This window comes from Dasypus novemcinctus, chromosome 3 (genome assembly GCF_030445035.2).
Source record: "Dasypus novemcinctus isolate mDasNov1 chromosome 3, mDasNov1.1.hap2, whole genome shotgun sequence".
NCBI classification, from domain to species: Eukaryota; Metazoa; Chordata; class Mammalia; order Cingulata; family Dasypodidae; genus Dasypus; species Dasypus novemcinctus.
In genome coordinates, this window is record NC_080675.1 from 116,441,919 (window position 1) to 116,454,590 (window position 12,672).

A 12,672-nucleotide genomic window follows, 5' to 3' on the forward strand; every position below is an offset into this window, starting at 1 on the left:
CAAGGAGTGCACCCCGTAAGGAGAGCCGCCCAGCGCGAAAGAAAGTGCAGCCTGCCCAGGAATGGTGCCGCACACACGGAGAGCTGACACAACAACATGACGCAACAAAAAGAAACACAGATTCCCTTGCTGCTGACAACAACAGAAGCGGACAAAGAAGATGCAGCAAATGGACACAGAGAACAGACAACTGGGGTTGGGGGAGGGGGGAAGGGGAGATAAATAAATAAATAAATAAATGTTTTTAAAAAATCAATTGGGGCAACTTGCTGTGTAGTAGGCCCACAGTCCGTGCCTTGGCATGGACCATGTACTTTCTCATTTTCTTGTTTCTTAATAAACTCTTCACTCCCTTGTCTATCTTATGGCATGTCCTTAAATTCTTTTATGTGACATAAGCCAAGAACCTAGAAGCCCAGAATCCAGAGCCATCAGTAACATTGTTTGGCAAGCCAGGCCAGGAGACAGAGGCAAATGGCACTCCCCAACCTCCATCAGAGACTGGTGAGTTTTAATTAAAGCCTGGCTGTGATTAGCAAGGTCCCAAGCTCAAAGATTTTCACCCTAGGCTGGAAGGTCTGTTCCTTTCTCAGCCCCAGCAAAGTTAGTTCCTTACTCAGCTCCTGGGAGGCCCTGAAGTTCCTCAATCCATTACCTCTAGAGCCCCTGGAGCTGTTTGCCTGTAAGCAGATCCATCTCTGCTTCTTAATGGCCTTTTTTTTTTTTTAAAAAAAAAAGATTTATTTATTTATTTAATTCCCCCCCCCCTCGGTTGTCTGTTCTCTGTGCCTTTTTGCCCGTCTTGTTTCTTTTGTCCGCTTCTGTTGTCAGCAGCACAGGAAGTGTGGGCGGCGCCATTCCTGGGCAGGCTGCACTTTCTTTCATGCTGGGCGGCTCTCCTTGAGGGGTGCACTCCTTGCGCATGAGGCTCCCCTACGCGGGGGACACCCCTGCGTGGCAGGGCACTCCTTGCGCGCATCAGCACTGCGCATGGGCCAGCTCCACATGAGTCAAGGAGGCCCGGGGTTTGAACCGCGGACCTCCCATGTGGTAGACGGACGCCCTAACCACTGGGCCAAGTCCGTTTCCCTTAATGGCCTTTTAATGTCAAGTTTAACTGTGGAACTCAGACCCTGGGAGTTGCCATGAGATGAGCTCGCTCATGGCTATCTCCTAGGACCTCTACAAAATAGGCAAAAGAAAGGTCCCAAGCCAGTCCTTTTCCTAGCGGGAAGGCCCAACTTGGGAGCTAAGGTCTGGGAACTGGACCCAGAAATCTCCCAAGACTCTAAGGCTTTGGGGATGCTCAGAGACATAAGGCTTCTGAGCCTTGTAACGTGGGGACAGCAAATGAGCAGGGCTCCTGATCTCCAGTATGCTAGCTTGGCGAGCAATCCATTTGACCAGGTCTAGTGGTGAATGCCACCTAGACTGACAAATGCATTTATTCTCCCTTAGGATAATGGGCAGCTTCTAATTGGGACAACCTGTGTACTGATAATCAAAAAAGAAAGAGGCTGATCTTTTCCTGCCACACCACGTGGCCACAGTATGGCTGAGAGTGGGCTCTGTATGGGACCCTGAATTCCAGTAAACCTGTGTGAGAGAGAAGGAAAGAACAGACAGATCTGAGGGCCAGAGACCATGTGGTCATGTCTCCTTAAAGGGATAAGGAAATGTACTACCAAACCAGTCAATTAAAAACTCAGGGGGAAGCAGATGTGGCTCAAGAGACTGAGCTCCCACCTGCCACATGGGAGGTCCCTGGTTCCGTTCCTGGTGCCTCCTAAAGAAGACAATGAGCTGACATGATGGGCAGGCATGGCAAGCTGATACAACAAGAGACACAAGAGAAAAAAATATAACGAGAGACACAACAAAACAGGAAGCAGAGGTTCCTGGTGCCTCCTAAAGAAGACAGTGAGCCGATGTGATGCGCAAGTGCAGAGAGCTGACACTAGATGATGCGACAAGAGACATGGGGAGGAAAAACATGATGAGAAACCCAACAAAGCAGGGAACGGAGGTGGCTCAGGCGATTAGGCACCTCCCTCCTACATCTGAGATCCCGGGTTCAGCCTCCTAAAAAAACAAGGAAGATGAGCAGACACAGCAAGTACAAATAACAAGGGGGTGGGGAGAAATAAATAAATAAAATAAATCTTTAAAAAAATACTCAGGGAAATTACTCAGAGGCAGAACCTAAAAACCCAGCCTTATTTCAATGAAAGCTGGTAGAGGCAATAAAAATACCCTCTTGTAGATCCTAACTCTAGAAAAGGACAGATCCCCCTAGGGACTCCAGTCTGCCTCGGATATTCGTGGAAAGCTGCAGAAACTTTCCCTGGACCCCCAAACTCCCATTATCTACCTTTTAGAAACAGCCTTCTCAGTTTTCAACAATTGAGGCCGTGTCACCAAGATGGCGAAGGTAAGGAGGGACAGGCACAGGGTCCGGGACAGGCTCACCTTTTAACTGCCACTGTTAAAGGCACCGGTCACCTCAGGGTTACCCAAATCCAGGCTCCATATCAGCAGGAGCATGGTCCCAAGCTGCCTCACCACATGGACCATTGGGGCCTTGCCCCAGGGGAGGACGGAAGGGGCCTGAAGCCACAGGTGAGCCATTAACTAGGAGACCTCGGGTGCCCCTTGACATGGCAGGTAAGAGTGTTAAATTTTTTTTTTTTAAAGATTTATTTATTTAATTCTCCCCCCTCCCCCGGTTGTCTGTTCTCGGTGTCTATTTGCTGCGTCTTGTTTCTTTGTCCACTTCTGTTGTCATCAGCGGCACGGGAAGTGTGGGCAGGCGCCATTCCTGGGCAGGCTGCACTTTCTTTTCACACTGGGCGGCTCTCCTCATGGGCGCACTCCTTGCGCGTGGGGCTCCCCTACGCGGGGGACACCCCTGCGTGGCAGGGCACTCCATGCGCACATCAGCACTGCGCATGGGCTGGCTGCACACGGGTCAAGGAGGCCCGGGGTTTGAACCGCGGCCCTCCCATGTGGTAGACGGACGCCCTAACCACTGGGCCAAGTCCATTTCCCAAGAGTGTTAATTTATTAATTAACATGGGAGTCAATAACTCGTCCTAAGCCTGTGCTCTGGACATTTCCTGACCTTGGTTGTGCCTAATGAGGTGAGTGAATGGGGGATCATGTTCTAAGCCATTTACTAAACCTCTCCCCTGCAGAGTAAGGAAACTCCTCATATGCCATCAGTTAAGAGTAAAAGGTTCCTGCCTATTCCCTTGCAATACTAATCCTTCCAGTGAAAAAGCCCTTGCTGGGAGGTAACTAATGGGACACAGCCCCCAGAGTAGCCTCAATTCGTGGCTTGTCGGGGGCAGGGCTTCTCTGGACCCCTTAGCTCTGCACTCAGCAGCTGTCCAGAGATTTTCCTGGAGGAACAAAGCTGGAGGGTCCTGCATGAAGATTCTGCCATGGACAGACACTGGGAGGTTTGCCTATAGGTGATTTTAAAGGCAGGTCTTGCCCTAAGCTAAGCTAAGTGTGTAAGATTCTCTCTTCTAATCTGTGCTTGCTTTAACAAGTCAGTGTGCTCATGCCTAGGAACTTGTAAATCAGATTTGGGGTTTGCCTGCTACAAATTGGATAATGGTGAAAGGTAACCTAAAAATTAATCTTTAAAAGTCAGTACTATTTTGCAATTGAATTTGATGTATAAAAGAAATCACAGGGAAGCAGATTTGGCCCAACAGATAGGGCGTCCGCCTACCACATGGGGGGTCCAAGGTTCAAATCCAGGGTCTCCTGACGTGTGTGATGAGCTGGCCCACACACAGTGCTGATGCACATAAGGAGTGCTGTGCCACGCAGGGGTGTCCCCCATGTAGGGAGCTCCATGCGCAAGGAGTGTGCCCCATAAGGAGAGCTGCCCAGTGCAAAAAAAAAAGTGCAGCCTGCCCAGGAGTGGCACTGCACACATGGAGAGCTGATGCAGCAAGATGACACAACAGAAAAAATGAGACACAGATTCCCAGTGCTGCTGACAAGAATACAAGCAGACACAGAAGAACACACAGCAAATGGACACAGAAAGCAGACAACTGGGGGAGGGGGGCTGGGAAAGGAGAGAGAAATAAATAAAAAATAAATCTTAAAAAAAAGAAATCACAGGTGAAATTAATTCAACTGCTGGAAAAGCAGAAAAACTTAGCAAAGTTGTTACTAATAAAATTTTTTTAGTTGCTTAGCTAATAAAGTCCCCAAATTATTTTGAAGTAAGAACTTACTAGAAACTGTAATTAAGAGTTAAGATCATTATATAGATACCTTTATATTATAAAACAGCAAAAGGGGAAATTGCTGTAACTGAGTGGATTTAATCTAGAATCTACTATTGCAATGGTAATATTAAACTAATTTATCCTAGTTTGTGGTTACTTCAGGTCTAGCCATATTCTCCCCCACTCCCAGATGGCTCTTTCATCTGCTTGCTCATTGTTTTGTTTTGTTTTTTTGCTTGCTGTTTTTGCTCATTGTGTGCCCTTGTTTTCTGTTCATTGTCCTTGCCGGTTTTTTGTGTTTTGTTTGTTTGTTGTCTGCTTATTGCCTTTTTTGCTCACTGTCTGCCTGATTTTTCTTTAGAAGGCACCAGGAACCGAACTCAGGACCTCCCATGTGGGAGGTGGGCACCCAACTGCTTGAGCCACATCTGCTCCCTGCTTGTTTGATTTTGCTCATTGTCTGCTCACTGCTTTTGCTCATTGTCCCTTCTTGATGTCTGTTTGTTGTCTGCTCATTGTCTGCCTGGCTTCTCTAGGAGGCACCAGGAACCAAACCTGAACCTCCCATGTGGGAGGCAGGCATTCAACTGCATAAGCCCCATCTGCTCCCTAGCCATTTTTTTTTTTTAATAATATATATATTTTATTTTTTAAAAGATACTTAGATTACATAAATGTTACACAGAAAATATAGGGATTCCCATATGCCCCATTCCCCACACCTCCCACACTCTCCCACATAAACAACATCCTTCATTAGTGTGGCACATCCTAGGGCATTGCCACTGAGCATGGGCTCATTGTAGTCTACACTTACTGTAGTTTACACTCTCTCCCACAGAATTCTGCATGTTGTGGGAAGATATAAAATGGCCTAAATATCTGTTATTGCAATGTCATTCAGGACAATTCCCAAGTCCCAAAAGAGCTCCCGTATTACACTTGTTTTTCCCTCTCCCTGCCCCAGAGCCTCAGTGGCCACTGCCTCCACATAAATGTTGTAATTTCTTCCATTGCTAGAATCACAATATGTCTTTAGTAGAATACCAATAAGTCCACTCTAGTCCCTAGTTCATTCCTCAATCCTGAGGACTGTGGGATGGTGATGTCCACTCCACCTTTAAATGAGAGGGGGCTTTGGTCCCATACAGCCAATGGATGGGACTCTCTTGCAGTTGTAGGCTTTCTTGTTTCCTTGGTACGGTGGTTGTCAATTCTTACCTCCTTGTTAGTTGTCCTAGATGAGTCCAATGAACTGGAGAGTAGGTGTTACAGCTCTGCTGAGGCTCAGGGCCCAGCTGGCACAAAAAAAGCCTAGAAATTCCAGTCTATTGTACATACACCTACAAACTCCAGCACCAGGTATAGGTTTAAATAGAAGGGACAGATGAGCCATGTGTAGGGAAGTTGTAACTGAGTGCAACTCTGTCACTCTCAGGAGCAGAAACGCCAAAGTAGGGCCCACTTGTGAGGCACCACACTCTGGAGCTATCTGCCCTGACCATAGTGAAGCAGGCTAGTAAGGTAGAGAATCAGTAGATGGATTTGGAACCTGGCAAGAAGTCCACGTGGACATCAATAACCTCAAGATGGCTGCTGGAAAAACCTCTCCCAGGATTCTGCCACTCAGAAGAAGACTTCTTCAGGAACCAGGAGAAGCCTTGGATATTCCCCCAAGGACTTTATCTTTGGGCCCTACTGGGAGATTGATGGGGGAAATAAGCAATCAAAACAGTAAACATCTGGAACACCTCCCCTGCCATTAGCAAAGGGATGGGATAATTAACCCAGGCTCAAGGCTTGAACTAGCTCTCTCTCTTGCTCTTTTGTGCTCTCTTGCCTCTGGACCCAGACTCCAGCTACATCTCCCCAGCTAGGATCATCACGCAAGTAAAGCCTGGGCAGGGCGGTGGACTTGGCCCAGTGGTTAGGGCGTCTGTCTACCACATGGGAGGTCCGCGGTTCAAACCCGGGGCCTCCTTGACTCGTGTGGAGCTGTCCCATGTGCAGTGTTGATGCGCGCAAAGAGTGCCCTGCCACGCAGGGGTGTCCCTGTGTAGGGGAGCCCCACGCGCAAGGAGTGCACCCCGTAAGGAGAGCCGCCCAGCGCGAAAGAAAGTGCAGCCTGCCCAGGAATGGTGCTGCGCAAACGGAGAGCTGACACAACAAGAGGACGCAACAAAAAGAAACACAGATTCCGGTGCTGCTGACAACAACAGAAGTGGACAAAGAAAATGCAGCAAATGGACACAGAGAACAGACAACTGGGGTGGGGGTGGGGGTGGAAGGGGAGGGAAATAAATAAAATAAAATAAATCTTAAAAAAAAAAAGCCTGGCATTTATAACCTATAATTGAAAATTGTAGCCTGTAAATCAGCCCTCTTTACCACTTTTCAGCCCCTTCCTCTCTACCTGGGACCCCTGATCTGTTATTTTCTCCCATTTCTCTTCCCTCCCTACCTAAATAAATTACTGGCCTAACTCACCTGATGTGCTCTTGAAATTCTTTTCTCCAGCATAGTCAAAGAACCTAAATGAAATCCAGTAACAATAGGAACTGGGTGTCTCCAGAGCCCTCAGGAGCCCCACTGTTTGGGGTTATATCCACTTTCACAGTTTAGGAGATCCTGCTGAGATGTGCTACCTCTGGGATTAAAGAAATCAATAAAATACAATAACTAAAACATTCTCATATTTGAATATTAGGAAAGACACTTATAAATAACCTATGTATCAAAAAATAAATCACAAGGGAAAACTGAAAGTTTTTAAAAAGTTACTGATGATAAAAAACAAAACTTGTGGAATGCAGTTAAAGCCATACTTAAGGAAATTTTATGTTCTTAAACACATAGTTTAGACAAGAATAAAGACTAAATACCAATGAGTTGAGCATCCATCTCAGTAAATCAGGAAAAAAAAAATCACCTCCCCTCCCAAACCAGAGAAAAAAGATGGATATAATATACAGATAAGAGGAGAATTTAATGAATTAGGAAGCAATCTTAAAATAGAGAGGATGAGCAAACCAAGAAGTTGGTCTGTTGAAAAGACTAATAAAACTGATCATTTTCTGGCAAGACTGGACAAGAAAAAACAAGACACAAATAACCAATATTGGTATGGGGATATCTCTCAGATCTATAGACATTACAAAAATTATAAGAGAAAATAGGCCCAAATTCATGCCAAGATTTTGAAAATTTAGATGAACTATCCAGATTTTTAGGAAATATATCTTATGAAAACCAATGAAGAAAGAGGAAATCTAATAATCCTATAACTATTAAAATAATGAATTTGTAATATTAACAATCTTCCTGAAGAGAAAATCAAGGACCAAATGACCTCACCTGCAAATTCTACCTATATTAAAGTAAGAAATTTGGCTAATTTTATACAAACTCCTTTAGAGAATAGAAAAAGAGTTAACATTTCCCAACCTGTTTTACAAGCCTAGCAAAACTTTGATACCAAACGTCAACAAGGATGTTACGGGAAAGGAAGATTACAGGTCAACAAAAATGCAAATATCCTAAACAAAATATTAGCAAACCAAATCCAGCAATATACAAAAAGAATAGTATATGCCATACAAGTTGAACTTGTTATAGGAATAGAAGGTTGGATTAATATTATTAGAAATTTATTTAACTTACCTTCCAGAAGCTGAAGGGCACCAGGTAGTCTTTCTCCCTGACTCATGCAAGGTGCAGGCACATGACCAATTGGACATTGGACATTGGCCAATTGGACATTCCTTCTTGAGATTTTGATTCTGGGGGAAGTTCTTCAAAGATTGGACATTCCTTCTTGAGATTTTGATTCTGGGGGAAGTTCTTCAAAGATTTGAGGAAAGAGATTATTCACAGGGTCCTCAGTATCCAGCTACAGAATCTAACCACAGTGGGCTTCATAAACAGACTATTCTTGTGGTGAGACATTGGCTAGGTTTCTTACTGCCTAACCTTCCCTGGTTCTGCCCATTTTTCAGGCTTCCCATAAATTCAATGAGCTACTCAGTCTTCTCCTTTTAAAAAATTCCTTTTCTGCTTAAGTTAGCCAGAGTAGGTTTCTGGTTTCTTTTGTGTGGTTTTTTTTTTTCAACCAAAAATGCTGATTGTCCTTTCCAATTCAAACATCCATTGATTCTATTAATGTGTTGGTTGGGATTTCAGATTGAATGGGCAAGGGTGCTTATAGATTGTACATACCTCTGTCTAACATTCATAAATAGAAAGATAATAAATCTTTAGGGTCTATTATTTGGATAGAGTTATTGGACATTTACCACATATAAGATACAGCAAATATGTTAAATGAAGTAGGGGATATAAATATAAGATCTATAGACCCTACCCATAAAGAGCTTAAAATACAGAAAAGAGAGAAAAATTTGCAAGTGACCATAATGGAAAGCTGAGAATAAGTTTCATAAGAAAAACACAAAAGTGTTACGGAAATTAAGAGAAGGAAGATAACACATCTGGTTGGAGTATCAAAGGAAGTTTCAAGGAATTTGCCACTAGAAAAAACCTGGAAGCCTTGGACATGATTTAAATTCAGGCGAGGGAACATTGTGAGCAAAGACATGAAGGTGGGAAGGCAAGGGTAGACTCAAGGAATGAGGTCTAGCTTGGCAAGAGCAGAGTGTGTATGAGACCTTGTATGATTATGATGATTAAGAGAAGGTTGGAAAGGTAAGCTGGGGCTGTATCAGAGTTCTTTGATTGCCAGGCTGAATATTTTCTACATAGATAGAAAATAGGTAGCAATTTAATTTTTTGACAAGGAAATGACATTATCCCCGTTTAGGAAGGTTGATCTGTAGTTATATATAGGAAGTATTTGAGGGAAGAGAAAACAGAGGGAGTGGTACTTAAGATTCAAACCAAGATAGCGACATGGAGAAGCAAAGATCTGGGTAGATGCAAACTAGAGACTGACATTCCCAGGAAAGGACCAATTTGGGGGAAGGGGATTATGTATGGAGACACAAATTTGGGAGATGTTTGGCGTCAAATTGTGGAAAGCCTTAAGTGCCAGGTTTCTAAGTTTGGATTTTATCCTTGGGGGATTTTATAGATTGGTGATATATATGTGGAAATATTTTAGAGGTTATTAATTTGGCATCATTGTGTAAATAGGTGGGAAGAGAAAAAGACGAGCAAGAGTTTTATTACTTTGGAGATTGTTGTATTTCTCCAGGAGTGAGATATTGAAATCTTGGATGAAGAATGGGGCATGTTGTAGAAAAGAAAAAGGCTCAGTCTATGCCTCCTAAACTCAGAGCCCAAGGTGCTGTATGTGCCCTTTGTCCTCAGCAGTTCATTGCACTTCCTCCAGGCCAAAACTCTCTGTGGGGGGTCTAAATCAGGTACAGAAATTGTCCAATAAATGTAGTTCAGTATCTGTTTTTCCACATTCCTTTCTTCTTTTTAATGCTGTGCTTAAAAACCTACTCTGTCTCGAGTTCCTTTTGTTGGTGTCTATCCTTAAGCAGGTCCAGGAGGTAGTTATGTGTTAGGGGACAGTGAATAAATAGAAAATGCTCTCATGGAGGTAAAGGCTCAGCTTTAAATCCAAGAGCAGCTGGAGTTCTCACCTAGCAATAGAGCCCCTAGTTAAGTATTCTCCAATACCTAAACCACCACCAAATAGCAGTAACTTGACGGCTGACCTAGGGCTAGGCACTCATCTGGAATACTGATAAAGTTTCACTGGCATTATTCCCTCCATTCTTCCCAGACAAATGGTCTTTTCTCCCCATCTCCATAACGGACACTTTATCTCACCTCCTTATTGAAACACCTTCTGCTGTTGCCTGGGATGAGCTCGACCCACCCAGTTCTGTAGCTTTCTCCCACGATGCTCCAGGCCTTTCCTTACCTCCTCTGCCGCAGGATGGCCAGTCTCTTCACTTCAGATAAGTAGAAGCCCCGATCAGATTGTGGCACACCTGGGGTGCTCTCCTTCCTCACTGAAGCTCCTGATCTAAGAGGTTCTTTCCTTAGCACTCTGCACTGCACTCCCGCCACCCCCATCCCAATCTCAAAGACAGTAGCACACAATGATTGAGAGTGCGAGCTCTAAATCAGACTAAGCTGGGTTCAAATCTCAACCCTGATATGTATGAGCTTCATGACCCGGGCCAGCTATGTAACCTGTTTTCCCCATGTGAGAAATGAAGATAGTAACATAATGTTGGGAGTATGAGAACTAATCGAGATAACATGTAAAAGAACTTTGCACAGGGCCTAGTACTTGCCACATACTCGATGTATACTAGCATCATCCGGCTCCTTTACAACTCTAGGTGTGTATCACTGAGTGCAAAGCATGTTATCCAAGTACCCATGTGTGCATGCTCTGGAAGGTAAAAGGACCTACTTAACGTTTTCTTCGCAATGAAAGTACTCAGGGGCAATAGGTGCACCTGATGTTTAAAAATATAGTTAAAAGTAAATCAGTCTTGTCTTTAAATAAGATTCCCTACTTTCCTTTTACACACCTGCCCCCATGCCAGTCTTAGCCATTTTCCTGCCTTTTTGGTGCCCCTCATTTGATGTGTACACAACCACCCACATACCTCCAGGCATGGATCCTGACCTTAGTGACTTGAAAAGGGCTATCACGACTTGTGGTTTTATACTCAAACCCAATCACTCTCTTCATCTTCCTCCTTCAATCTCCCCACCCTGGGGTGATTTCCAAGTCTGGTGTTTGATTCCCTGTTCTGACTGCTTCTGTAGACCCATGATGCAGCACTCACTACACAGAATATTGCCCATATCTTGTGTCACGTAAGATTTTTTCGGCTTATCTGATCTCTTAACATCCTTTCTTTGTCTCTCCAGGTCTTTGCTCAAATCTGGTTGTGTCACATTCTTTAGGAGAGTCCCTCTTCCTTGATCAGAGGTCTTTTCATTCCTCCAGGCCCTGTCTCTGCTGCCATGAGCGTGCACTGGACACAGACCTACCTCACCTCCTCCTGGAATTCTCCACTTCAGTCTGGCATTGCTGATTTAGATAAGGCCTGCCCTGTGGATCCTCACCTGCTCCCCTGCCACCCTGTTGGGATTTTTTCCCACCCTGCTCTTATCTTTGGAGTCAATTTCATTTCCTTGTCTTAATTAATCTCTTGACTATACCTCCTCTCTGTTGTGTTCCTTTGTCACTTTTCAAATTTTTTATAGTGCTCAATTAATAATTGTTGACTTTATGTTAATAATTGTAAAATCACTTTATTTAATAATAGCTACCATTTACTGGGTGATTACTATGTGCTACATAAGAGCTTCACATATTATCTCATTTACTCCTCTATGAGGAAGTATTACTATAATAATTTCACTGAGATGAAGAAACCGAACCTTAGAAATTTTCCAAAGTTGAATAGCTGCCAAGTGGCTGACACAGCCAACATTCAAACCCAGGCTTCTAAGACTCCAAAGGTGGTGCCCTTAACTTCTGTGCTCTTTGATATTCTCACAAATTCTCACGTTGCATAAAACAAGGTTTATCTGTAGTCCAACTACTTTTGTTGTGAGATTCTCCCCTATAAGCTTCATTTTGTGTCACATGCCACCACTTACTTTTCATGATATCTCTGAGTGTATCTTTTGGAAGCTATTTCTCTAACACATTATTACCTTTCTTAGGAAAATGTTCTATGCATAAAGCGTGCATGGAAAAGAGTTTTTGACAAATTGAACTTCTGTGGGTCAGCTATAGCTGAATGCTGAAGACGGGAAAGACCAGAACATGCTATGAAACCTCTGAACAAGCACAGGGATGGCTGAGACACTTTGTTGAGAATTCCAATGGCAAGAGAAGGTATTTTATCATAGGTGTAGTTGTTGCCACCTGCAATCAAGTCGAAGAAGGGAGTACGTTGGAAAGGAAGGCTGCCCCAGAGGGGTCTGTCCCATTGGTACGGTTCTAGTAATACACTACATATTCACCCCCACTTGAGTTTAACTTTAGGATTTTTAGCAGGAGCTAAAAATAGCTCCACTCATCCTGCTGAAAAAGTTGTGCCTCATATTTCTCTCTGAGTTCGCACTTCCATTTCCAAACCGAACTAACCATTAACACTGGTAGTGCTGACCAGGGGTGGGCCAGATCTGATCAGTACCAAGAGTGAGAAGGTCTGATGGCCAATTCCAGAAATGATGCAGACATTAGTGGATCACCATCATGTTACATGATGTCAGTAAAGATGCTTTTGCAGCCACAAAGATGTCTCTGCCCATAAACAATTCCAGGTTTCCCAGGAAATATCCTTTGGACACCTTAGTGATGGGAAAGCTAGATCCTCTCCCTCGTGTAATTCTTGCAGCCCAACTCGCTCTCTCAGTATTTTTTTTTCTCTATTTTTTTTTAATGTTACATTAAAAAAAATAAGAGGTTCCCATATAC